This window comes from Diabrotica virgifera, chromosome 2 (assembly GCF_917563875.1).
Source record: "Diabrotica virgifera virgifera chromosome 2, PGI_DIABVI_V3a".
NCBI classification, from domain to species: Eukaryota; Metazoa; Arthropoda; class Insecta; order Coleoptera; family Chrysomelidae; genus Diabrotica; species Diabrotica virgifera.
The window spans coordinates 270,270,051-270,295,657 of record NC_065444.1 but is presented as its reverse complement, the minus strand read 5'-3'; positions in this window follow the sequence as shown (position 1 = coordinate 270,295,657).

Sequence of the window (25,607 nt, the reverse complement as noted above, 5' to 3'; positions counted from 1 at the left end):
AGTGTTATTTCAAAGGATAGAGTATGTTAGGTCTGGATCCCGCGTATGAAAAAAAAGTTGATTAATAGCAAGCTGAAAATTTGTTAATAGCTTAAGGGTGTCTAGTCGGACAAACTTTGATATATGGGAACACTGGAACAGGGGAAGTTTTAATTGTGGAACAGGTTAAAAATTTGGAACGGTCAGACCACGGAAACGGCCCATGTATTTTGTCCGACAGAACAGACTTAAACTCTCCGAACAGAGATTAAACCCTCATGCAAAAATCAGACTGCTATTTATCACCAAATGGGCGTTTTAATTAGTGGAACATGTAGAATATGTCAAATGACAGCAATTATGACAGGTGATAAATAGCAGTCTGATTTTTGCATGAGAGTTTAATCTCTGTTCGGAGAGTTTAAGTCTATTCTGTCGGACAAAATAAATGTGCCGTTTTCGTGGTCTGATCGTTCCAAATTTTTAACCTGTTCCACAATTAAAACTGCCCCTGTTCCAGTGTTCCCATATATCAAAGTTTATCCGACTAGACACTCTTAAACTATTAACAAATTTTCAGCTTGCTATTAATCAACTTTTTTTTCATACGCGGGATCCAGACCTATGTGTTTTTATTTTGCAATAAACAAATTTATTTCTTAATATCGAAATGTAATGAAAATTAAAATGTATCAATCATTATCAAACGTCATTGGAATGCCCAATCAGAGCAAACTATCCGCTGTGCTGCGCGTATCACCAATATAATTAATGTTTATTTAAAAAAATTACTGACGCCGTGATAAATAATCGATTTTAATTTTGCAAATTGCAAATGAAGGGTACTGTACACTTCTATACCCAAAAAATTTCAACTTGCTATCTGCTTTATTTTCAGTCCTGTAACATTTTGAAAAAATGAATTTTTTTTGCGAAAGCTGGATTGCAAAATTTATTTTGCAAAATCTATTAAACCGATCTTAATGAAATTTATAGTATTGTTTTACTGTATCATAAAGTTTTTCTGGGTTAAATATGAAGGTCCTAAGTGTAGCATAAATGGTTGAAAAACGTAAAATGCCAATACTTGTTTTTGTATGGTTTTTTCGCAATTATTGCTATTTTGCAACAAGGGTGACAATTTTTTAAATTTATAACCAATTTTATATTATAGGAAATTCAATTACGCAACTTTTATGTTGGTACAACTTTTCTCGGAAATGAATACTTTTAAAGTTATAATCAAAAAACGAAGATAAAAATCGAATTGTTCCTTCATTTTTCGACATTTTGATTATTTAAACAATACTCCGGACCTTTTTGAGAGGGAGGATAACTCAAATATTATTATTTGAGTTATTTTCAAGCAATTTCTGCAAAAAAATTTGAGTCACCTCTCAACGTCCAAATGTATAATATTATACTAATATTTTTACAGATGCGCCCTGGTCTTTTACTTCGATTGACTTTTAAATGAACATCCGATTTTGGAAACAACCATTTTCGATAAATTTCAATAATATAAAACACGTGCTCCCTTTGTAAGTTTAAAACTGAATTGTCGAGCTGCAGCTTCACAGGTCAGTTTTCGCGCGCGTTGATGTATACAAACTAATTTTAGCTCAGATAGGTACCGTTATAAATACAGCTATAACTTCGTTTCTATTTCGAATTGCTTAATTAAGTTTTAGGACAGTGTTTGTATCATACTAAGGAATGTTAAAAATCCCTTTAATATACGAAATAAAACTACACGAAGAGACGAAGATTACCAAAAAAAAGTGGATAAACAATTACCATTTATATGATAACTACTATGTAATTGTTTGAATCTTTTTTCTGATTAGAGCACTTGAAATAATAAACTCGTATATCCATTGATAAAAGCTTCAAGTTGGTTTTTATATTCTGATCACTCCCCATCATTTCTATCCACGATTTGTATCTCTCAAATAGTGTACTGGACTCGCTTAGAAAACAACATTCAAAGAACAAAATGGCTTCCTTGAAAATTGGGTACAATTAAAGAAGAAATAAAACGTCCAGCTTAAATGCACAGACAGATTCATTGCCTTCCATGTCAGTATTTTATTCAAGTCGAAGCAAGCAAGCAGGATCTATCCGATTTAACAAGTATTAGCTATGGGTGGATGTGCTCCTCATACAAAAGTGTAGATGTACATTTTGTTTCGGATTTTACTAATCTCTACACTGAGAAAATAGTTTTAATAATAGTAACGCTACAATGTAGGAGATCTACTTGCTTTAATCAATTATCTTTGTATGTACATTAACTATGGTAAATTTCTGGTAAATATGGTAAAACAAATATGGTAAATTATGGTAAAACCACCATAACTAACGAAATCTTGATAGAAGAGGGCCAGCAGATCAAAAGAGTAAAAAAGTACACTTACTTAGGAACACTTATAACAGAAAATAATGACTACACTTCAGAAATCAAAGTCATAATCGAAAAAGCACGTTCTAATTTTGTAAAAATGAAAAAGGTCCTATGTAGCAAAGATTTAACATTAGCTCTTAAAGTACGCCTAACAAAATGTTACGTATACAGTGTACTATAATATACTATGGAGTGGAATCATGGACTTTAAATCTAGAGACAATGAGACGACTTAACGCCTTTGAAATGTGGACTTATAGAAGAATTATGAGGGTTTCCTGGGTAGATAGAGTTACGAATAATGAAGTATTGAGAAGAATAGGTAAAGGGGAGAAAGTTAAACTTACAATTAAAGAAATACAGCTACAGTATCTCGGATATGTGATGCGGGGCGAAAAGTATGGCATTCTGCGACTCATAATGCAAGGAAAGATAGATGGCAGAAGAAGCATCGGAAGAAGACGAATTTCATGGCTGAAGAACCTGAGAGAATGATTTGGATGCAGCTCAAAACAAGTATTTAGAGCTACTGGCGCAAAAATTAAAATAGCTATGATGATTGCCAACCTCCGTAGCGGAGATGGCACCTGAAGAAGAAGATGGTAAATTTGGTATTTTAAATCAAACAATAAAAAGGAATCAGTTACATTAATTGAAAAGTGGAATTTATAAAAGACCAAAGTGCCATTTTTTGAAAAATTGGGTTATTGACGTATAGATGTGCAAGGTCCTCACTTTTGTTATTTTAAGACAAGTTCTAAGTGCCATTATTAGAGAGTTTCAGAAAGCTTCTCATAGATGTCGGTGTATGTGTATGGGACCATTTTCTTTAGAAAGGTCGTAAGTCCAACGGCTCAGATGTCTCTAGTACTAGATATCTGAATATGCCAGCTGTGGGGTCAACAGAAGTGGAAGATCAAGTTATTAGAGCAAACAGAGCCGTAGGTTGCCTGAATGACACAATATGGAGAAATAAAAATGTCGAAACCGAAATGAAAGGCAGAATTTACAAAACAGTCATCAGTCCAATAATGACATACGCTGCAGAAACACGACGTGACACAGAGAGGACAAAAATATTGCTCGAAATAGCGGAGATGAAAACCCTTCGAAAAATAGAAGGTAAGACACTATGGGACAGAGCTAGAAGTACTGATATACGACGGAGATGCATGGAGGAGAACATTAGTAACTGGGTTAGAAACAGAAGAGTAGAATGGAATGACCACATAAGCCTAATGATAACAAATAGAGTGGTAAGGACGACGAGAGACGGTTCCCCAATAGGAAGACGATCAGTGGGAAGACCACGAAAACGATGGAATGACAACTTGTTGGAGCCACATTTAAAAAACAGACAGTTTATACCAAATGAAGAAGCTTCATTATTATAGAAGAATCGTGTTCATACAAAAAGAAGAAGCTTCTGTTTGTTTTGCACATCGCATGCAAATGCAAGTTCAACTGTACAGAAGGTACGAACGATTGAAGACGTTTTTTTTTTGAAAAATTCTACTAAGAAAATTATAAATCACAAGGAACTTTTGTAATGGGGTTAAGTATTTGCGGTCTTTAAACACACGACATGGTTTGTATGGAGATGAGCAAGGCAGCCGACGTCAATCGAGAGTATGCTATTGACTCTAATAATAATGAAAAATTTGTCAGGGTATGTAAGAAAATCTATAAAAAATATTGTGCGTAATTGTCGAGAAGAAAAATTTGGATGAAGTATGTTATTCTGATAAACGTATCAGACATGTTGCTCCAAAGGTTTCTGAATCTGATCGTTTAATGGCAAAAACTACATAAGCATGATGTCAAGGGATATTATTAATTTAAGAGCTAATAAGAGTTCCAAGATTTTTTAATAAAGGATACCGAAGAACAAACAAAAATCGAGGTAGACCAACTCAGACCCATAGATGTGGAAGAACTGAAATAGTGGATAAGGAATATGAAAGATGGAAGATCACCAGAACCATGTGATATTGAAGCATAGCTATTTAACAAGCTCCCTGTGCCGAATGTGTGAAATCTAATCCAAGCCTTCAGAACCCCTGTGGTATACCCAGGCGGTTCTTAATTCTCTAAAAAAAGAATCATAAAATGATATCAACCGATGGTGGTGGCCCCTGAATAAAGTTAAATCTAAAGCTGTCTTTCCTTCTTCTTCTTTACGTGCCATCTCCGCGACGAAGGTTGGCAATCATCATTGCTATTCTCACCTTCGGCACTACAGCCCGAAAGAGTTCAGTTGAGCTGCATCCAAACCACTCTCTGAGATTTCTCAGCCAGGACATTTTTCTCCTACCTATGCTGCGCCTTCCTTTAATCTTTCCCTGCATTATTACTTTTAGGAGTTCATATCTGTCACCACGTGTTATATGACCCAAGTATTGAAGTTTTCTTATTTTGATGGAATCCAGTATCTCCCCGCTGTTCTGTATTCTCCTTAGTACTTCCTCATTGGTTATTCTGTCTGTCCAGGAGATTCTCAGCATTCTTCGATACATCCACATCTCAAATGCTTCCAATCTATTGAGGCATTGTTTATTGAGAGTCCACGTCTCCACAACATACAAAAGAACAGAAAATACATAACATTTTAGTACTCGCTTTCTAAGATCTAGGCTGAGGTCTCTACTACACAATATTTGTTTCATATTAGTGAATGCACTTCTAGCCTTTTCTATTCTAATTCGGATTTCCTTGGTATAATCGTTTGTTTCACTAATGTTTGTCCCTAAATAGTTATAATTCTTAACTCGTTCTATCGTCTTATTATTTACGTGTAGATTGATATTTCTAATATTTTTCTTTGATATAACCATGAATTTCGTTTTCTTTATGTTTAGTTACAGACCAAATTCTTCGCTTGTTGCAACAACCTTATTTAAAATTCTTTGTAGATCTGAAATAGTTTCTGCTATTAGTATTGTATCATCGGCGTATCTAATTTCACGTATTGGTAGGTCATTTATTTTTATGCCTGCTACTTCATCTTCTAATGCTTTTTTGAATATTTCTTCTGAGTATGCATTACACAGTGATGGCGACAAGACACAGCCCTGTCTAACGCCTCTTTTGATTTTTATTTTATTGGAGTTTAAATTAGTTATTCTTATGACAGCTTCTTGTTCATAATACATATGATTTATTATTCTTATATCCCGTGTGTCGATGTTCTTTGTTCTCAGTAGTGTTATTAACAGATTATGTTTCAACGAATCGAATGCCTTGTTATAATCTAGGAAGCAGACATATAATATGTCCTGAGTTCGAACTGAGTTTGTCCAATGTCTTGTTCTAACTTTTTGTATATTCTACGATGAATAATCTTTAGAAATACTTTGAGTATGTGGCACATTAGACTGATGGTACGGTGTTCGCAGCATTGTCTGGCGTTTCTCTTTTTCGGTATATGTTCGCAGCATTGGCTTTCCTTAGAAAAGTTTAATTGCATTGGTGGATGAGGAATGGATCTTTTTCTTCCTCTTGATGTGCTTATCCGTAACGAATGGTGGTGATCATCATGGCAATCTTTACTTTATGTACAGCAACGCGGAAAAACTGCACAAAGATTGTGTTGAAGCAGGTTCTAAGGTTCTTTAACCTTCTTCTTCCTGGACCTCGCTTTCCAAGTATTTCTCCTTGCAGGATGGCTTGTATGAGTGCATTTCTGGATTTATTTCGCATAATGTGTTCAAAGTATTCCAACTTTCGAGATTTGATGGTGGTTATTACCTGTTGTCTGCTTTCTAGATTACAACAAGGCATTCGATACGGTGAAACATAATCCGTTAATAAAACTACTGAGAACAAAGAACATCGACACACGGGATATAAGAATAATAAATAATCTGTATTATGAACAAGAAGCTGTCATAAGAATAAATAATTTAAACACCAATAAAATAAAAATAAAAAAAACGTTAGACAGGGCTGTGTCTTGTCGCCATCACTGTTTAATGCATACTCAGAAGAAATATTCAAAAAGCATTAGAAGATGAAGTAGCAGGCATAAAAATAAATGGCCTACCCATACATGAAATTATATACGCCGATGACACAATACTAATAGCAGAAACTATTACAGATCTACAAAGAATTTTAAATAAGGTTGTTGCAACAAGTGAAGAATTTGGTCTGCCACTAAACATAAAGAAAACGAAATTCATAGTTATATCAAAGAAAAATATTAGAAACATCAAACTACACGTAAATAATAAGACGATAGAACGAGTTCAGAATTATAACTATTTAGGGATGAACATTAGTGGAACAAACGATTATACCAAAGAAATCCGAATTAGAATAGAAAAGGCTAGAAGTGCATTCACTAATATGAAACAAATATTGTGTAGTAGAGACCTCAGCCTAGATCTTAGAAAGCGAGTACTAAAATGTTATGTATTTTCTGTTCTTTTGTATGGTGTGGAGACATGGACTCTCAATAAACGATGCCTCAATAGAATGGAAGCATTTGAGATGTGGACGTATCGAAGAATGCTGAGAATCTCCTGGACAGACAGAATAACCAATGAGGAAGTACTAAGGAGAATACAGAACAGCAGGGAAATACTGGATTCCATCAAAATAAGAAAACTTCAATACTTGGGTCATATAACACGTGGTGACAGATATGAACTCCTAAAATTAATTATGCAGGGAAAGATTCAAGGAAGGCGCAGCATAGGTAGGAGAAAAATGTCCTGGCTGAGAAATCTCAGAGAATGGTTTGGATACAGCTCAACTGAACTCTTTCGGGCTGTAGTGTCGAAAGTGAGAATAGCAATGATGATCGCCAACCTTCGTCGTAAATGGCACGTAAATAAGAAGAAGATTACCTCTTGTTTCTTAAGGAATGAATAGGGGGCCAAAATATAGATGCCAAGACACGATTACAATATCATTTTATTTTTACTATATAACAATGTGTTTATGTTACAAACATAAATTATTCTAGATTCAATAGAATATAGACTGTTTCCACGATATATTACCATTAAAACTAGAATCAACATTAAAATAAAATATTCGATGTTTTAATTACCGAAAACAACGCAAGAACAATTTCCTGCTTCTTCGACATCGTTTATGTTTTAATGCCACCATAACCCCTCTAATTGTCAGAGGGTAATTTTCCCCTCGTAAAAGATAACAACTTCATAGGTCATAACGTGCACAATGAGACGAAAATTTATCTAAACCAACCAAAATGGCACAAGACATCACTTGATATTATTTGATACTGTTCAGTACGGGGTGTTACACTTCAGAAAATTTTAAAGATATGTATGCTATTACATATTTTATTTCTACTAAGTCTGTTCAACTATGTATGTCTACTATTCTAACTAGTCCGTTTTTAACGATAAAATATTGCAAAGCCTCTAAATTTTAAAGAACCGCTTGGATTGACATGAAATTTGGCATAAACATAGCTAACAAGTCAAAGAAAAAAAGTGATATTGTGCCGATATGTGCTTTTGCCCCGAGAGGGGGTAAATATTCGTCCAAAGAAAGTCAGGAAATGGATAAACTGGCTAATTTTAAGTAACTTTTGTTCTATAGAGTTTTTTCACTAAGTCAATACTTTTCGAGTTATTTGGCAGTGAATATGTTAATTTTTTTAACAAAATAACCAAGCTTTTAGACGGTTTTTCGCAAATAACTCAAATAGTAAGTATTTTGTCGAAAAAACATTTTCATCCAAAATATAGCCTGTTAAAAATTTAAAAAAATGCTGTATATATCACGTCTCTACACCTAGTAGAAGCAGCGTTATAGCTAATGAAAAATAGGTTCATATTCGTCAAATTCCAAATGGAATACTTTAACGTGAAATAACCAAAAATGAAGCAGATTTCGAGGAAAACTCATTTCAACTTATTTAAAGTGTTTAAAAAAAGCTTTATTTTTGTTTTATAAATAAAATTTCTAGCTACAAAATTAAACAAGTTACGCTCAAAATAAAGTTAGTCCCTTTTGGTTTTGGTAAAAAAATCGAGAAATTCACCCCCTAATTAGTAGTTTAAATGAACTTAATCGTTACGACTTCACAAGTTTCTTGACTCGTATATGTATTGTTTATATAATCTGTAAGTTTCATCGGTTCAAATTCTTTATTTTTAAAAGGGCTGTAGTTAAAAGGGGTTGAACGAGGCACTGGTCACGAATGTATGCAAATTTTGAAATACCAAATCTTAATCAATTTTTGTCTAAGAGAAAAACAAAAAAATACATGATATTTAGAAAAGCAAATCTGACTTTTTTTGTGTTTCGAAATTTTTGGTATCTCTAACAATTTTTAAGTTATTTTGAAAAAAAAGCATATTTTTAAAAATTTTACTTTGAAACCAAATTTTTTCAAAAATAAGCACTTTGAATCGATGAAACTTACATATAATATAAACACAACATAAGTAAAATAATTTGTGAAGCGGTAACGATTAATTTCATTTAAGTTGCTAATTAGAGGGTGGTCTTCCCGATTTTTTTTGCAAAAACCAAAGGGACCAACTTTATTTTGAGCATAACTTGCTTAAATGGGTACCCCCCGTTAAGACAGGCAAAATGCCCTCACTCTCAGAATTCAATTTTTTTAATTTTTTTACGTTCTGTGCAATTAAAAAATGAGATAACGCGGATTTTTAGCTCACCACCCCCTTACCCCTCCCCCCACAGCCAAAAACGTAGATTTTTAGATTTAATTTTTTTTAGTTGGGTTGTAATTGATTTAAAAATTTCATAAAATTCACACGTATAGCTGAGGATTTTACAAAACACGTCCATTTTTTATGGACCCTTAGGTCGAGTGTACATAACCTCAAAATTTTTTTTAACTTTTTTAAAACCTATAACTTTTTTTTGAAGGGGGTGCAGGTCCAATTTTTTTGCATTTTATGTATTTTATCAAAATCTATCTCTCTGATTTTTTTTAGATTTTTCCGTCAGGTGCGCCATCTTGAAAAATCCGGAAAACTGTATTTTTATGGGGGTTTTGGTGATTTTCTCCATTTTATAGACTGCAACATAGATCAACTCAAGGTTTTGTTAATAGATTATGTATAATTTGAAATAACTGAGTATATTAGGATATTCAAAAATTGGCCGAAACACTTTCAAAAACCCCCAAAAATCATGTTTGTTTAAAGTTTTGTAAGGATTTTTGCGGGTCTAATTATATTTTTTGAGGTCGATACAGCCTGAATATTTTTTTATTTTTTTTTCTATATGATTTTAAAAAATTAGGACTCATCGCAATTTTAGCCCACTTCCCCTATTCCCCCTCCCCACAGCCAAAAATGTAAATTTTTCGATTTTATTTTTTTTTTAAGTTGGTTTGCAATTAAATTAATTATAAATGTTGTTCTGAAGCTATTTCTTTGTGGCATTTTTGTAATTTACTATTCTAATTGGGAAATTAGCCACGATTTAACTAAAAAATGACTTTATTTTCCATCTGTAATGCGATGGAGAGAATTCGATAATCTGTGACGAACTGAAAAAATGGTTTGGGACGACCTATATAAATAAGTCAGATTAAATTAAATTATTAGAAGATCTTTTTACCAAGCAACATTTTTGTTGAATTTATTAATATTTTGTATTTTGACAACGATGTCCGTGGTGGACGTCGAAACGTTAATAAAATCATTTTTTAGTTAAATTGTGGCTTATTTCGCATTTAGAATAGTTAGTAATTATTAAATTATAAATTACAAAATATTCACACGCACAGCTGAGGCTTTTACAGAACATCTATTTTTATGGACCCGAAGGTCGAGTGTACATATTTTAACCTCTTTTTTTTTTGTTTTTTAATAGGTACGTACCTATAACTTTTTTTGGCAATGGCTGCTATTTTTTTTTTTTGTTTTGTGTATTTTACAAACCCTGTACGTTTGGCTCATAATGCAAATAGTCCACGCTGTATGCTTGTCCCGTTAGGTAAATTATTCCGATTAATTTTTTTACACAAACTGACTCAAAACAGGTCCTTATAACAAATCCACAAGATGCCAGGCAGTACCGTGGTCGGAAAATTTTTTTTCAACGAATTCAAAAAAATCAATTTTTTCACTTGGGACAAATTTGTTTTAGATTCTCTGGATCAAGCTGAGCAAAAAAGGTATCTTGTGATTTTTCTATTAAATTGACTGTTGTCGAGTTACATGCAATTTTAAATTTGAAAAACGCGAAAATGGCCATTTTCAAGCCTTAATAACTCGATTAAGAATTACTGTTATGAAAGTCATAAAGTGACCAACTCAAAGTTTCAAGCCCCCCCTGCAATAGCCTAAAGAAATTTTTGTCATTATTTTATTACTAACTATTATTTTTAATAATTAAAAATGAGCGCTAAGCATGTATTGAAGCGGCCATCCGCGAAAGGGAGATGTACAATATTCATTGGACGTTTTAAAAAAATATCGATTGGAAGTCAAAAATCCGTTTTAACAAAATAAAAAAGGAATTTTGAGATTATATGTATTGTACACTCGACCTACACGGGTCTATAAAAAACAGATATGTTTTGTATAAGCCTCATAAAAATTTTAAATTAATTGCAACTTTAAACAAAAAAAAAAAATAGAAAAATTGACGTTTTTGTGGGGGAAGGGAGAGGGGTGGTGGGCTAAAAATGCGATTAGTCTTATATTTTAATCGCATATAACGTAAAAAAATGAAAAAAAAAATATTCAGGCTGTATCGATCTCAAAAAATATCGTTAAGCCCGCAAAGACCCTTACATAACTTAAAAAAACATGGTTTTTGGGGGGTTTAAAGGTGTTTTACCCAATTTTTGATGGTCCTAAAATACTCATTTATTTCAAATTATACATAATCTATTAAAAAAACCTCGAGTTGATCTATGTTGCAGTCTATAAAATGGAGAAAATCCCTAAAAACCCCCTAAAAAAACAGTTTTCCGGATTTTTCAAGATGGCGCACCTGACGGAAAAATCTGAAAAAAATCAGAGAGAGCTTTTGATAAAATACACAAAATCCAAAAAAATTGGACGTGCAGCCCCCAGTCCATAAAAAATGGACATGTTTTGCAAAAACCTCAGCTACATGTGTGAATTTTTTGAAATTTTTATATCAATTGCAACCCAACCAAAAAAAATTAAATCTAAAAATCTACGTTTTTGGCTGTGGGGGGAGGGGTAAGGGGGTGGCGAACTAAAAATCCGCGTTATCTCATTTTTTAATTGCACAGAACGTAAAAAAGTTACAAAAAAATTGAATTCTGAGAGTGAGGGCATTTTGCCTATCTTAACGGGGGGTACCCTTTAATGCTAGAAACTTTTTGTAAAAAGAGAAATAAATCTTTTTTTAAACATTTTTAAAAAGTTATAATGGGTTTTCCCCAAAAATTGCTTAATTTTTTGGATATTTCACGTCGAAATATTCTATTTGAAATTTGGTGAATATGAATCTATTTTTCATTGGCTATAACTCTGGTTCTACGAGATTCAGAGACCTAACGCGTATACCATTTTTTTACATTTTTATAGGCTATATTTTGCTTAGATCGTTTTTTCCACAAAATTCTCACTTTTTGAGTTATTTGCGAAAAACTGTCTAAAAATGTGGTTATTTTGTTGAAAAATGAACATATTCACTCGCAAATAACTCGAAAAGTGTTGACTTGGCGAAAAAGCTCTATAGAACAAAAGTTACTTAAAATTAGTCAGTTTACCCATTTCCGGACTTATTTTGGACATATATTTTTTCACCCCCAAGGCAAAAGCACACATCGGCACGATATCACTTTTTTTCTCTGACATGTAAGCTATACCTATGCCAAATTTCATGTCAATCCAAGTGGTTCTTTAAAATTTAGAGCAAAAACCGTGAAAGAATGGACTAAGTTCAGATCAAGGACGTTATGATAGATAAGATGTGTCCTAAATATTTTAACCCGGGATCGGTCGTGCTGTTAAAAAACATTTTATAATTTTTCGTGATATACCGGGTGTCCACTTATATTTTCCCCCATTTTAACTGCTTATAACTTATAAACGACTAAAGATAGAAATATGCGGTTTTCGCTGAAATGTTTTATTTGAGTAAAAGTTTTGTTTGAATCGATTGAATTTTTTATATCGCTTTTAAATAAAAAATGGCGGAGTTTTGAAAAAAAAAACGTTGTTGACTATTTTTATTAAAACACCCAGTATGTTTTTTGTAAATTGAAAGAACGATCATTTACCTATCCAGCTATATACAGTTTTTTAAAATCGGTTGTCAAATGACTGAGCAATTAATTTTTAAAATGAGAGATGCAATGTGGAAATCACAAACATAATATCAATTTGCTTAGTTATGTTATTTAGTTATGTGATATACACGTTGCAGATTGATAAAAATTATAGAAAGTACTTACAAAGAGGTAAAAGGAAGAGTACAAATAGCAGGGGAACGGTCAGAAGAATTTAATTGTAATAGAGGTATTAAACAAGGAGATAGTCTCAGCCCTTTGCTATTCATAATCGTAATGAATGAATTAATAAGAAAAACTAGAGCAAGAACCAACCAACTACAGAAAATAATAGGATACCATAGATTACAACCGGTAACAATAGAGTCCTTAATGTATGCGAACGACATAGTACTAACAACAGATTCCGAGAACAAAATGCAGAAACTAATGGATATATGGGTAGAGGAAATAGAGGAGCTAAAAATGGAAATAAACAAGGAAAAAAGTAAGATAATGATAATCAACGGCAAAGAAGATAATGAAATAAAGATAAAATGCAAAAACTCAGAACTGGAAATAGTTACAACTTACGAATACCTGGGAAGTATCATTACTAACGATGGAAAAATAGACTGGGGAATAAAAAATAGAGCAAAAAAATCAAACAAGTTATACTAAGCTTTAGCCCCAATACTGGGGAAAAGAGAACTTGCAAGAGAGACAAAATTAAACATATAATAATATAACACAATAGTGATACCGACTGTGCTCTACGCAAGTGAAAACTGGACAATTCTGGAAAAACATAAGAGCAGAATAAATGCAATGGAGATGAGACATTTAAGAAGGATAGTTGGAAAGACAAAATGGGATAGATTAAGCAACGAGACTAATAGGAGAATGGCCAACCAAGAACCAGTAATGAATAAACTAAAAAAGAGATAAATGAATTGGTATGGGCATTTGATGAGGACGCAACCCAACAGACTTACGAGAAGATTCCACGAAGCAAGGAACATTGCAAAAAGAAAAAGAGGCAGACCAAGAAAAAAATGGATACAGCAAATAGTAGAGGCGGGAAATGTAAAAGGAAAATCACTCGAGGAATTAAAAATAATGGCGGAAAACAGAAAAAAATAGAAGAAATGGGTGAATGTAAATTAAAACAGCGATCCCAAATCCGACACCCTGATAGGGTACAAGGAAGGGGAGAAAGAAAAAAGAAAGAGAAAGATATACACGTTGCACCTCTCATTTTAAAAATTAATTACTCAGTCATTTAACAGCCGATTTTAAAAAGGTTTATGTCGTTGGATAAGTGAATGACCGTTTTTTCAATTTTCAAAAAATATACTGGGTGTTTTAAAAAAAAAGTCAACAAAGTTTTTTTTAAATTGAAAGCGATATAAAAAACTCAATCCATTCAAACAAAACGTTTACTAAAATAAAACATTTCAGCGAAAACCGCATATTTCTATCTGGAGCCGTTTAGAAGTTATAGGCAGTTAAAATGGGGGAACATATAAGTGGACACCCGGTGTTATTAAAAATTTCGCAACATAGATTTTCACTCGTAAGTGCTCGAGGAAGAGTGTAGTAATGTTCATGTTCAAGGGTAGATACTGGACAGCATAACTCAATATGAGTGGAATTGACTTTTGGTAGATAAAATCTAAAAACGCGACTGACAATATAGCTCAAAATTTTCCAGCGGAATTTCCAGCGGAATCTTCTTGTTGCGCCGTCTCCTTTCAAAGGTTGGCGATCCAAATGGCAACTGAAGCTTTGAAAACAGCTACAGGAAACATTTCTACGGATGAGTGATCAAACCATCTCCTCAGGTCGTTCAGCCACAAAATTATATACTGTGGTTATATTTTAGTGTTTCTTTCTCTTAGAGAAAGAATACTTACTCTTAGATAAAATCTAACGCGCGACCGATCGTGTGGCAGAAAAGAGGATTAAAGTCTTAAAAAAAACAGGGAAAAATTGAAAGGAATAAAAATTTAGACAACTACGTAATGGTTTATAGGAACCTGCATCAAATAGACGAGCGGGTTGTGGAGCAGCAATTATTATAAAAATAACAAATTAAAAAGACAAAATAAAGGATAATGATAACGAAGTGATAACGAAGTTAAAGATTTAAAACGGTCACTTACATAATATGGGCGCATTTATACCAGAGAAAGGAATAACATAAGAAATTACACAGTCTAACCATGTAGAAAACCAGAAGTAGTTGAAACCTTTAGGGAGAGCATAAGAATAAACTAAGATAATTACTATTATTATTACGTAATTTTTAACAACCTGAAATTGTTCCTTTTGTATTAGTAAATAACAAAAACATCAAAAAGACAACGGTCCTGGTCACCACCACTATTCTTGGACGTCAAAAGTCATGCTTATTTTTGAGAAAATAGGCCTTTCAAGTATCAGATAATAGAATCATTTCCAGTATGTACTTAAAAATAAAAAACGTAGGAAACATGACAGCACCATTTCCGGATGTACGTGCCAATGTCAGAAACATGAAAAATTTCTAATTGTATCTCTTCTATATAAGTGCAAACGTCAAAAACGTGAATAACGTGCCAAAAATAGGCGTCCTTTTGTATAATTTCCTCAACTTTTGTTCTAATTTCTTTAGATTGCAAGATCAACAGTGCATACGGTTTGGCCACATATTTTTCGACGTGTTTCGTTGGCATGGTATTTCAAAATTACAGAATAATCGATAACATACAAAATTTTTATTCACAAAAATTGCAGAGTGGTAAATTTATACATGGAAACCGAAACGTTAGGGATCTCTTTTGGGGCAAAAGATCTCGCTTTAAGAGGGGCTCTATAACTTATCTTACATCATGCGATGCCGTATGCTCTGTTTATTGGCGATGTTTTTCTGGTAATGAAAGATAATGCGATACCACACACGACAAGGCTTATAATACGGTATCTTGAAGATGTTGGTATTCAAAAATGGAGGGGCCTGTTCTAACGTTAATCCTATTGATCATATTATTAAGCCTTTTTATAAGTCATATAAGAGGTCGTATGTTTGGTCCAACAACATGTAAAGACTTAGAGTGGCACTTATTGTGGAGTGGACTACTTTTCCCTAAAAGGTCATCTAGAACTTGATCAATTCTATGTCAAATCAAATAATGCGTGTCCTCCAGAACCATGGTAACAACACACATTATTTAAACGAGTGATATTTGCCTTTTATTTACTCTATAATTCAATTATTATTATAACTCTGACTGTAACGGTACATCGAAATTTTCAATACATTTTTTATTTTCTCAAATTTTCCCCTATTTTCAATTTGTTACCAATTATAATGTCGGGTTAGGTGTTACAAGAGTAACTGGCTCAATACACAACACATTTAATTTGCTATAAAAATAATACAAAAGTTCAAAAATTTCTTCAATTTTGTGGGTGGCCTCTTTTTTCTGACGCGCGTATAAATCTAAAAAACTGTTATTTTGTTTGAAAATTGTTCTGTTTCTAAATATTTTATGTTGATATAAATACGTTTAATTATTCACTGTAAAGTTTTTAAATAAGTGACGCCCTGTACGGAAGTTGACATAGTTGAGGAGTGGGTGTAAAGTTCTGGCAAAACTCTCGTAAAAACTTTACGAGTCCTCGAACAGCATCGGCCGAAGAAACTTTATGGCGATGCTTTGCTCTCTTCCTCCCCGGTCCGTGGGGGCACTAACAAAACTGAACATCTTCACCCTTATTCATTATGGATCAGCTCTAAAAGAGACAGAGTTCCGCATGCGAATCGTCGCATTATCAACAGAACAAGATTATAAATTAAGGCTTACTTTTATTGCAATAACTGGGATCTTTATTAATTAAACGTAACTCAAAAGTTATTTTAATTGCTGATTGTTACAGTTACTTGTAAGTTTTGTGCTAGTTATTAGTTTGTATTAATTATTGACGAAAGGTTATAGAGAAACATCGCATTATCGTTCTTGTAGCCCAGTCAAAATAAAAAAAAAATATAGTATTGAAGATTCCTTTTACTTAAAATCGCTGCTTAAGGTAAAGAAAGTTTCTTTTTGTATCTGCGATTAACAACGTACGATATGCAAATGGCACCGTGATTATAGCAAGCTCCTTCAATTACTAATACAGCGATCGGAGGAAAAAGTAGAAGTCATAATGCCAAAAGCAGAAAATATCCAAATGATTTTACCTTTAGATAAATCAAGGGATTACTTAAAAGGTAGAGTTCAATCGCTATACATAAAATGCATCCCCACGTTGGGCGCCAAATTATGTATAGCAATAAGAATAAAAGTCATAAATTCTAAACATAAAAGATCAGGCTATGTTACCCCTAGATATATTAAGGGATGACTTAGGATGGTAGAGTACAATCGCATACAAATACGATACGATTGCCACATTGCTCAGAATCGGTAGAACTTTACGACTCACCGAGCAGCATTGCTGCAAAGGAAGTTTATGGCGATGTTTGCTCTCGTCCTCCACGGTCCGTGGGGGCACTAACAAAACTGAACATCTTCACCCTTATTCGTTATGGACCAGATCTAAAAGAGACAGAGTTCGCATTCGAATCGTCGCATTATCAACAGAAAAAGATTATCAATTAAGTCTACTTTTATTGTAATGACTGGGATCTTTATTAATTAAATAATGTAACTCAAAAGCAATTTTAATGATGATTGTTACAGTGACTTTGTTGAAGTTTTAATCTAGATTCTAGATATTACTTTGTAATTAATCAAAAAGTAAAAAACTATATGATTACCCATAAGATGCACCTAGAAATTTTTATTTTTACACTTTTACCTTTTATTACACTTTTATTACAAAAAATTAGAAAAAAAAGTATGTCATAGCACTCCTAGTAAGTAGCACAATATAAATAGAGTCGACTTACACAATAATTTGTTTGTAGATATTGTACATATACTACCTCGGTGTTCGCCACATGTCGCCACATGTTCATGTCATTTGGCGGCAATATGTGGTTGTCATGCGCATCTTTTTACTCGAATAATAGGAATATACCTTACGGTTCTTTTCTTCCGGTAACCGATGTTCAATTTCTTCCCAAATTGTGAGGACATGCCTAACTGTGCTAGAAACTGAAAGGTGAACTATCGTAAAATTTACATACCAAAGAAACATACCAAACACTTATGGTATCCTAGCAGGATCTCCATATTATATTCTGGCAGGATCGCCATATGGTATGAAATAAAGGGATATTCCCATACGATGGGGTGAGTTATAACTGGATAAACATAATGTACCTACTCGTCACTATTTTATTGGTTGGTTAAATATAATTGTCCTTCACATTACATTTCGAACATTTGTACTAATTGTAGTGGCATTTTCTGGCCGCTGATCACAGTTTAAAGAAGAAGAATAAGAAATTTTGGTTTTGCAACCAGCAGTACTTATTGAGGAGTCGCAACAACAAACAGAAGATTTTTTCATTGGAGAGGTACTTACACAGAAAGAATCTATTTCTCTAAATATGATTAACTTAATTGGGGAAGACCCATTAAAAACTAACCTTAATGCTTCTTAAATGTTGCCAGATGTAGCAAAAAGGCTAAACTATTCTCTTTCCAAAGGCTTAGACAAAAGTATTGTGGGTAAACTTACAGAAAAATTCTTACCTGCTACAAACTGCGAAAGACTTTGCCCACCTCAGTTAAATTCTGAGGTTTTATCTGCCATAAAAGATAAAAATAAAATTAGGGAAGATAAATACTTGCAAACTATGCAAACAATTTTAGCTGCAAGTATTATGTCCCTTTATAAAGAGGTCGAATTAGGATTAAACAAAAAAAAAAAAAAAAAAAAAAAAAGGAATATCGAAACAATTGCCAATTCCATAAACTTCAATATAGAAGTGTTTTATACGATGTCCTTGCACAGAAGATTTTTGCTCAGTTCTTCATTAAATTTAAAATTTAAAAAATTATTAGACGAGCAACCTATAGATATTTATTTGGGGAGAATTTGATTGAAATATTGAAAGAAAGCAAAGATGCAAGATCGGCAGCTTTTCAAGTCAGCTCTATAATGAAGCCACAAAAAGCCACTTTTTGTCCGAAGACTGCGCCACAACGCCAAGCTGTTTTTACCACTCAGCATACAACAAGAGTTCTTCCAGAATCTAACAACTTCAATCAGCGGAGTTTAACTTCAATCCAGCCTCAAACAGACCAAGATTTCGACAAAGCCACTACCCAAATCATCCTGAACTAACATCGAGATACAAACAGTCGAGCAGACAACAGCACCAAAACCCAACCAGAACAACCAGGAGGTCATACTAAAGGTAAATAAAAAATCAGCAGGAAATGTGGCTAATTATTTTAAAAACCGGAAAAAGACTAGTTCAGACATCAAAGTTTTAAGTTGGGTCCAAGGTTTTAATATTTTATTTAAAACAACACCGTCTCAAGAGAGAGCACCAAAAGTTTTTCATAGACCCAAATGAGTCGTATGATTTAGCTATAAAGCAATTACTTAATAAGGGAGCTATTTCTCCTTCTTCACATACAAGAGAGATTCCTTTCTTCATATTTTCTAGTGCCCAAAAAGGACGAAAGTCATAGATTTGTTTTAAATTTAAAACAGTTAAATTGCTTTATAGAAGCCCCACATTTTAAGTTGGAAGACTATAGGTCAGTTCTCAAGCTCATTTTCAAGGGTTGTTTTATGGCAAAAGTAGATTTACAAGATGCCTATTTTGCTATTCCTCTTCATGAAAATTTAAAAAAATATATTTAAAATTTGAGTACAAAAATATTCTATATCATTTCAACTGCTTACCATTTGGTTTGAATATCTCGCCTTTTATATTTACGAAAACCTTAAAACGAGCCTTAAACAATCTAAAAACAAGAGGCTTTACTTCTGTCATTTTTTTAGATGACACTTTACTGATTTCAAAATCATATTTGAAATTTAAAGAAAATATTGTTGAAACTTGTTCAATGTTTTCCCGCCTGGGATTTACTATAAATAAAGAAAAAGTATACTTTCACCCACACAAATTATAACTTTTCTTGGTTTTACGTTTGATTCTAATAAAATGATATATTTTGCTCCTGCTGACAAAAAAGAAAAAATAATTAATAGTATTCAGACCATCAAAAATAAAAGTACATGTATGATAAGATCATTTGCAGCTTTAATCGGTCAGTTGGTAGCAGTTTGTCCTTCAGTTAAATAATATGGAACATTATACTTTAAAATAAAATTTAGAAAAAGAAAAGTGGCTTGCTCTTTCTAAAACTAATAGTTTTAACACAAAAATGACCATACCTAAATACTTGTAAAACGATTTCAATTGGTGGTTAGGTACATAACATACCAATTAGTGAACAAAATATAAAAGAATCTAATTATGTACTTGAAATATTTTGTGATGCATCTATTTTAGCATGGCGAGCATGCGGTAATGATAATAAAACTCATGGTTTTTGGAGTTATGAACAGCGAGAACTACATATAAATGTTCTTGAGTTATTGGCAGCATATAATGACTTGAAATCCTTTTCCAAGGAATATAGGAATTGTAATACAGTCGAACCCGCTTATTGAAATAGCCTTCGTGCCAAGTAAAAAATATTCTTATAACCGGGATATTCTAATAACCGATCGTTGGTAGCTAGCCGAAATAAATGTATCGAATATACGTAATGATAGTACATACTATGTTATCATGTATATGTATATGGTTTTAGGTCTTTTTATGTCAATAATAGATACAGTAGTGTAACTATTAGATACTTATTTATTAAAAACCAAATTGCATTATATAATGTGGATACATAGAGGAATTAATATGAAATGTATACAATATAAATATAGATGTGTAAATATTTTCTTATTAAAATACATATAAAAGAGTTACTTATTTTGTCTTGAGAGAAAAATAATAGGTGATTGTACTGTTTTTTTTTTTTGTTACATAAACTACTAATTAGTTGTTGCTCTAAATTATAAAAATTACAAAAATTTCCATTGGATTGTACTCCTTCAGAAAACTTCTTACCTACGAGCGGTTAGGATAGCAGATTAGCTCTTTCTAAAAATGTTTTTATATCAGGCAAATGGGCGGCAATATGTAAAGAAATTTGCAGACAAATGAAATTATTTTATGATCTGTGTCGGCCAACGATTGAATTCGTACTCATAACAAAGTAATAAAGTAATAAAGTGTAGGTATTATTTGACAAACCCCAAAAATATATTAAACAGTCAAAAACAAGGCACTAAAGGCCTTGGAGGTCTTTGTCGACAATCCGTAATACCAGACATAATTTAAATTTTTAGGAAATTGTAGGTAAAAATTTATTCCTTGGTATGAAGAATATTCTATAAAGCGGTACTATCTTATTAAATCCTATTCCAATAAACGGATAAATATATTAAAGAGTAAATGGAAACGTTTTGGGACCTCGAATTTTTATTCCATAATCCGGGATATTCCTATAAGCGGTACTCTAATAAGCGGGTTTGACTGTATTTTGCTAAGAATAGATAACACAACAGCTGTATCTTGTATTAACAAGATGGGGAGTGTGCAATACTCTAATCTTAACAACATTTGCAGAGAAATTTGGCAATACTGTGAAAATAGAAATTTAAAATACTTGCATCTTATATCAGTACAAAAGAAAATATTATTGCTGATTCAGAGTCAAGATCTTTGAAAATAGGAACAGAGTATTCTTTAAGTGATAATTGTGTTAATATAATTTTTAAGCAGCTTCATATTCCAGAAATCGATTTGTTTGCCACATATCTTAACAAAAAATGTGCAAGGTATGTATCTTGGAAACCTGACCCCGAATCGGAGAAAGTTGATGCCTTCACTATAGATTGGCATGGATTAAAATTTTATGCTTTTCCACTCCACCTTTTGCTATTATTCCAAGAGTTTTAGAAAAAATCATATGTGACAAAGCAGTAGGAATTGTGGTAGTAGCAGAATGGCCAAATCAGATTTGGTAACCAACCTTTAATAAACTGATATCAGGCAAGAAGATAATTTTAGGACCTGATAAAAATTTAATTTTGAACCCTTTTAGGCTTTCATATCCGGGACACCAACATCTTACCCTGACTATCGCATGTTTGTCAGGCAAGATTTTTTAAGAAAAGGTATTCCTGAGCATTCCATCGCAATTGTGATTGCATCTATTACAACAAAAAAAAACTAAATTTACATGATACAGTTTTCAAGAGAAGGTGGAGGTATAGTATAGAAAAAATATGGACCCTTTTGCTTATGAATTATCAAATATTATTAATTTTATTAAATATATCGTAGATCAGGATTATACATATAGCTCTACAAACATTCATAGAGCTGCATTGGCATTGATAATAGATATACCAGAAAATCATAAAAACATGTTTAAAAAATTTTACAAAAGTATATATAATCTCAAACTTTCATTGCCCAAATATCAATTTACTTGGGACCCTCAACCAGTATTATTTTATTTAGAAACATTATTTCCTCCCACAGGTCTTTCCTTGAAAGAACTTACTTGCAAACTTGTAATGTTGATTGCTCTGACTACAGCTCATAGGTTGCAATCCCTATCTCTAATAAAAATTTAAAATATTTTCATGGATCAAGATAAAATTGCGATTTTGATACCAGATAGGATAAAGACTTCTTCGAAAAATAAAAATCAACCTATTTTAAGATTTCTCTATTTTAAAGAAAAACCACAGTTGTGTGTAGCATCGACTTTATGTCACTATTTAGAGATTTCTAAAAATATTCATCTTCAATCAGAGGACAAGTTGTTTATAACAATAAAAAAAACCATATAAAGCAGCATCTACGCAGACTTTGAGTAGATGGCTAAAAGATGTTTTAAAATTATGTAACATAGACACCAATATTTTTAAAGGGTATAGTGTTAGACAAGCATCTACGTCAGCAGGAGCTAGGGCTAGATTAAATAAGTATAGAAACTATTAGAGAGACGGCGGGATGGACAGAAAATTCTCAAGTATTTAATATTTTTTATAATAAACTTCTAGCAAAAGATTACGGACTCTTTGCAAAAACTATATTGTCTGTTTAGTCCATATTATATGCTTCTGCGTTTGTTTATTGTTTTTTATACATTGGTAATTATATGTTTATATTATTATTATTACATAAGAACAGTAATTTTCTTATTATTTAAAAACATTACTCTTAATTGTTCTAATATTTCTTTTTTTTGTAAAGTTCCTAATAAAAAAAAATGTAAAGTATCGATTTTTGGATTGCAATGTAGTTTTGTTTAATTTTCGCACAATATTGCTTAATCTTTCAACGGCCTACAATTAGTACAAATGTTCGAAATGTAATGTGAAGGACAATTAATTGATTGGTTGACTTACCTGTTAAGGAAGGACAATCATAATTGTCCTATCTTACATTTCGAACATTTGTACGCTCCCTCCCTTTGATTCTTTCGAACCCACCCGTTTTTGTGCGATCAAAATAAAAAAAAAAAACAGTGATGTGCCCACGTCACGTGACAAGAAGCCTAATATCTTCTTTTTTCTTATTCTTCTTCTTTAAACTGTGATCAGCGGCCAGAAAATGCCCCTACAATTAGTACAAATGTTCGAAATGTAAGATAGGACAATTATGATTGTCCTTCCTTAACAGGTAAGTCAACCAATCAATTAATTATTAAGTGTATTCAGCCGATGACGAAATCTGACTGACTCAATTAGAATTAATAATAATCTCGCGTTATTTCGTATATCCCATTTTTATAGATGCCTGTTTTTGTTTATACGTTTTCACTTCAGTTCAGTTTGTAAATACAATATCATATTATGCTTTATGTTTAATCAGCGGAATTCTCTGGTCAAAGTCACCGAATGCTTGCGTTCCAGTTTCATTGTAATACATCGATATATTTAATATTATGTAACCTAAACAATCGTATTAAACAACAATAAATATTCTATTTCATTAAAAGGATATTAGAAGTTTCTGAATACTGAGTTAGGTCCCGTTACACACCTATGAAATCAAGACTAAAGAAATAGCTACTGAGGAGTGTATGACTATAAGTTACGCGATTGCACCTAAACTTCGACGAAAACCGAGTGGCGTCGTCAAATTTGCGAGTGTACACTTTTTTAGGGTTAATATTAATTATAATGACTCGATAAAGAGGTAAATTAGTGGTGTAAAACCACTTAGTGAGGCGCACAATAGATCATAATTGAGTAGATACATTTTATTAAAAACCATTCCACATACCAAAGCGTAACTTTACTAGACAAATTTAGAAACTTTATTCTGCTGGCCCCAGCACTATACGAGAAAGGGTTGAATTTATGGAAACGCAGTTAGAGATCGGAACGCGCGCGTAAAAAAAAATGAAAAAGGGTAAAGATTTTGTTTGTCATGAGATTTATAAATTACCTTTTATATGAACGTAGGGTCGTCGGTCGGCACCGATAAATGGGGTTATTTCTGCGTGAGTAGCCATTTTGAAACGCTTTTTGATAGAGTGTGTATTTTACGTTTGCGTTTTGTTGGCGCTCGAAGGCCTTTTGTCACGTTTTATCTCGATATGGAGCGACACCATACTGACACGTTTTTTTTTGGAATATAGAACCTACAATAATTATTATTATTTGAAACTTCATACGGTACTGAAAAACCAAATATAAGGTATGTAACGGGGGATAGCAATAGAGCTTTACGATACGATACAATACCGATACGTTTTAAGTATTGAGTATTTTATTGGTTATGCCAATGAAGTATCGTATCGAGTATCGATATCGGCAATACTTTCTTATAAAAATATCGTATTGATATTGATTTCGATACGATATCGATACAATACTCGATAAAATATCGACATAAAAAGGATTATACATCTGAGCTATGTAGACCCTTTATGCCCACTTTTGCATGCTTGGCAAATGGACATTATTCTAAAAATATAACGAATATTGCTTATAACTTATATGTATATTCTTATAAAGATTGAATATGGCTGAATGCTTCTTTGAAAGTCGACAAATACTTACTAATTCTGTATTGTTTATAAACTACTTTTGAAAATATAGGGACAAGGGCGCCCATATAAAAATTTTTAGGGGGGGCCAAACGTGAAAATGTTGCACATTACATTTTGTATATTTCGGATGACAATATATACAGTAGACTTTCTCTATAACGAACACGGATATAACGAGGTTCCGCTTATAACGAGGTACATTAGGTGTCCCATGAAATTCCTATTAAACTATAACGCTTTATAACGAGGCATATTTGGTTACAACGAAGAAAATTGAAATCGAAGAATACGTGTCTTATCCTGTTTTTAGCGTTGTAATGGTCATAAATAAATAAATGCCCCAACTGCCTGTACATAGAAATGCCCAACATCTGTCTTATTATCGAGGCCAGTGCTGTAATAAACTCGGCCACCTGTAATAAACTTCTGCCTGTTTATCGACCGATATTGTCTATTATAGGAAATTTACAATTTATGACGGCGAAGTCTCATTGTTTACTGTTCAGGTTGACCATCGACACCTAATAAACTACGTAAAAGGCATCAAAACATTTCAATATTATTGTTTTTAAATTATTTTAAATTATTATTTCCCATTTAAAGTAGTTCAATATTATTGTTGTTTGATATAACGAGATCCGCTTATAACGAGATAATTAGTCCACCATTTCAGTTCTCGTTATAGACGGAGTCTACTGTAGTTTAAACTACCTAAAATAACCTAGTTTGAACCCTGTTGTGAGAAATTATTCATACATTTAAATACTAGACCAGATTTTTAAATGGAAATGTAATGGGTACCACAAAAGTTGCGCCTCTCTTTAAAACCCGTTTGAAAAGAATACAATGCTTGCAAAGCCCTGCCTTCAACTTTGGCTAGTAGACTAACCATGAGTATTTGTCGAACCAAGTTTTTACTTTA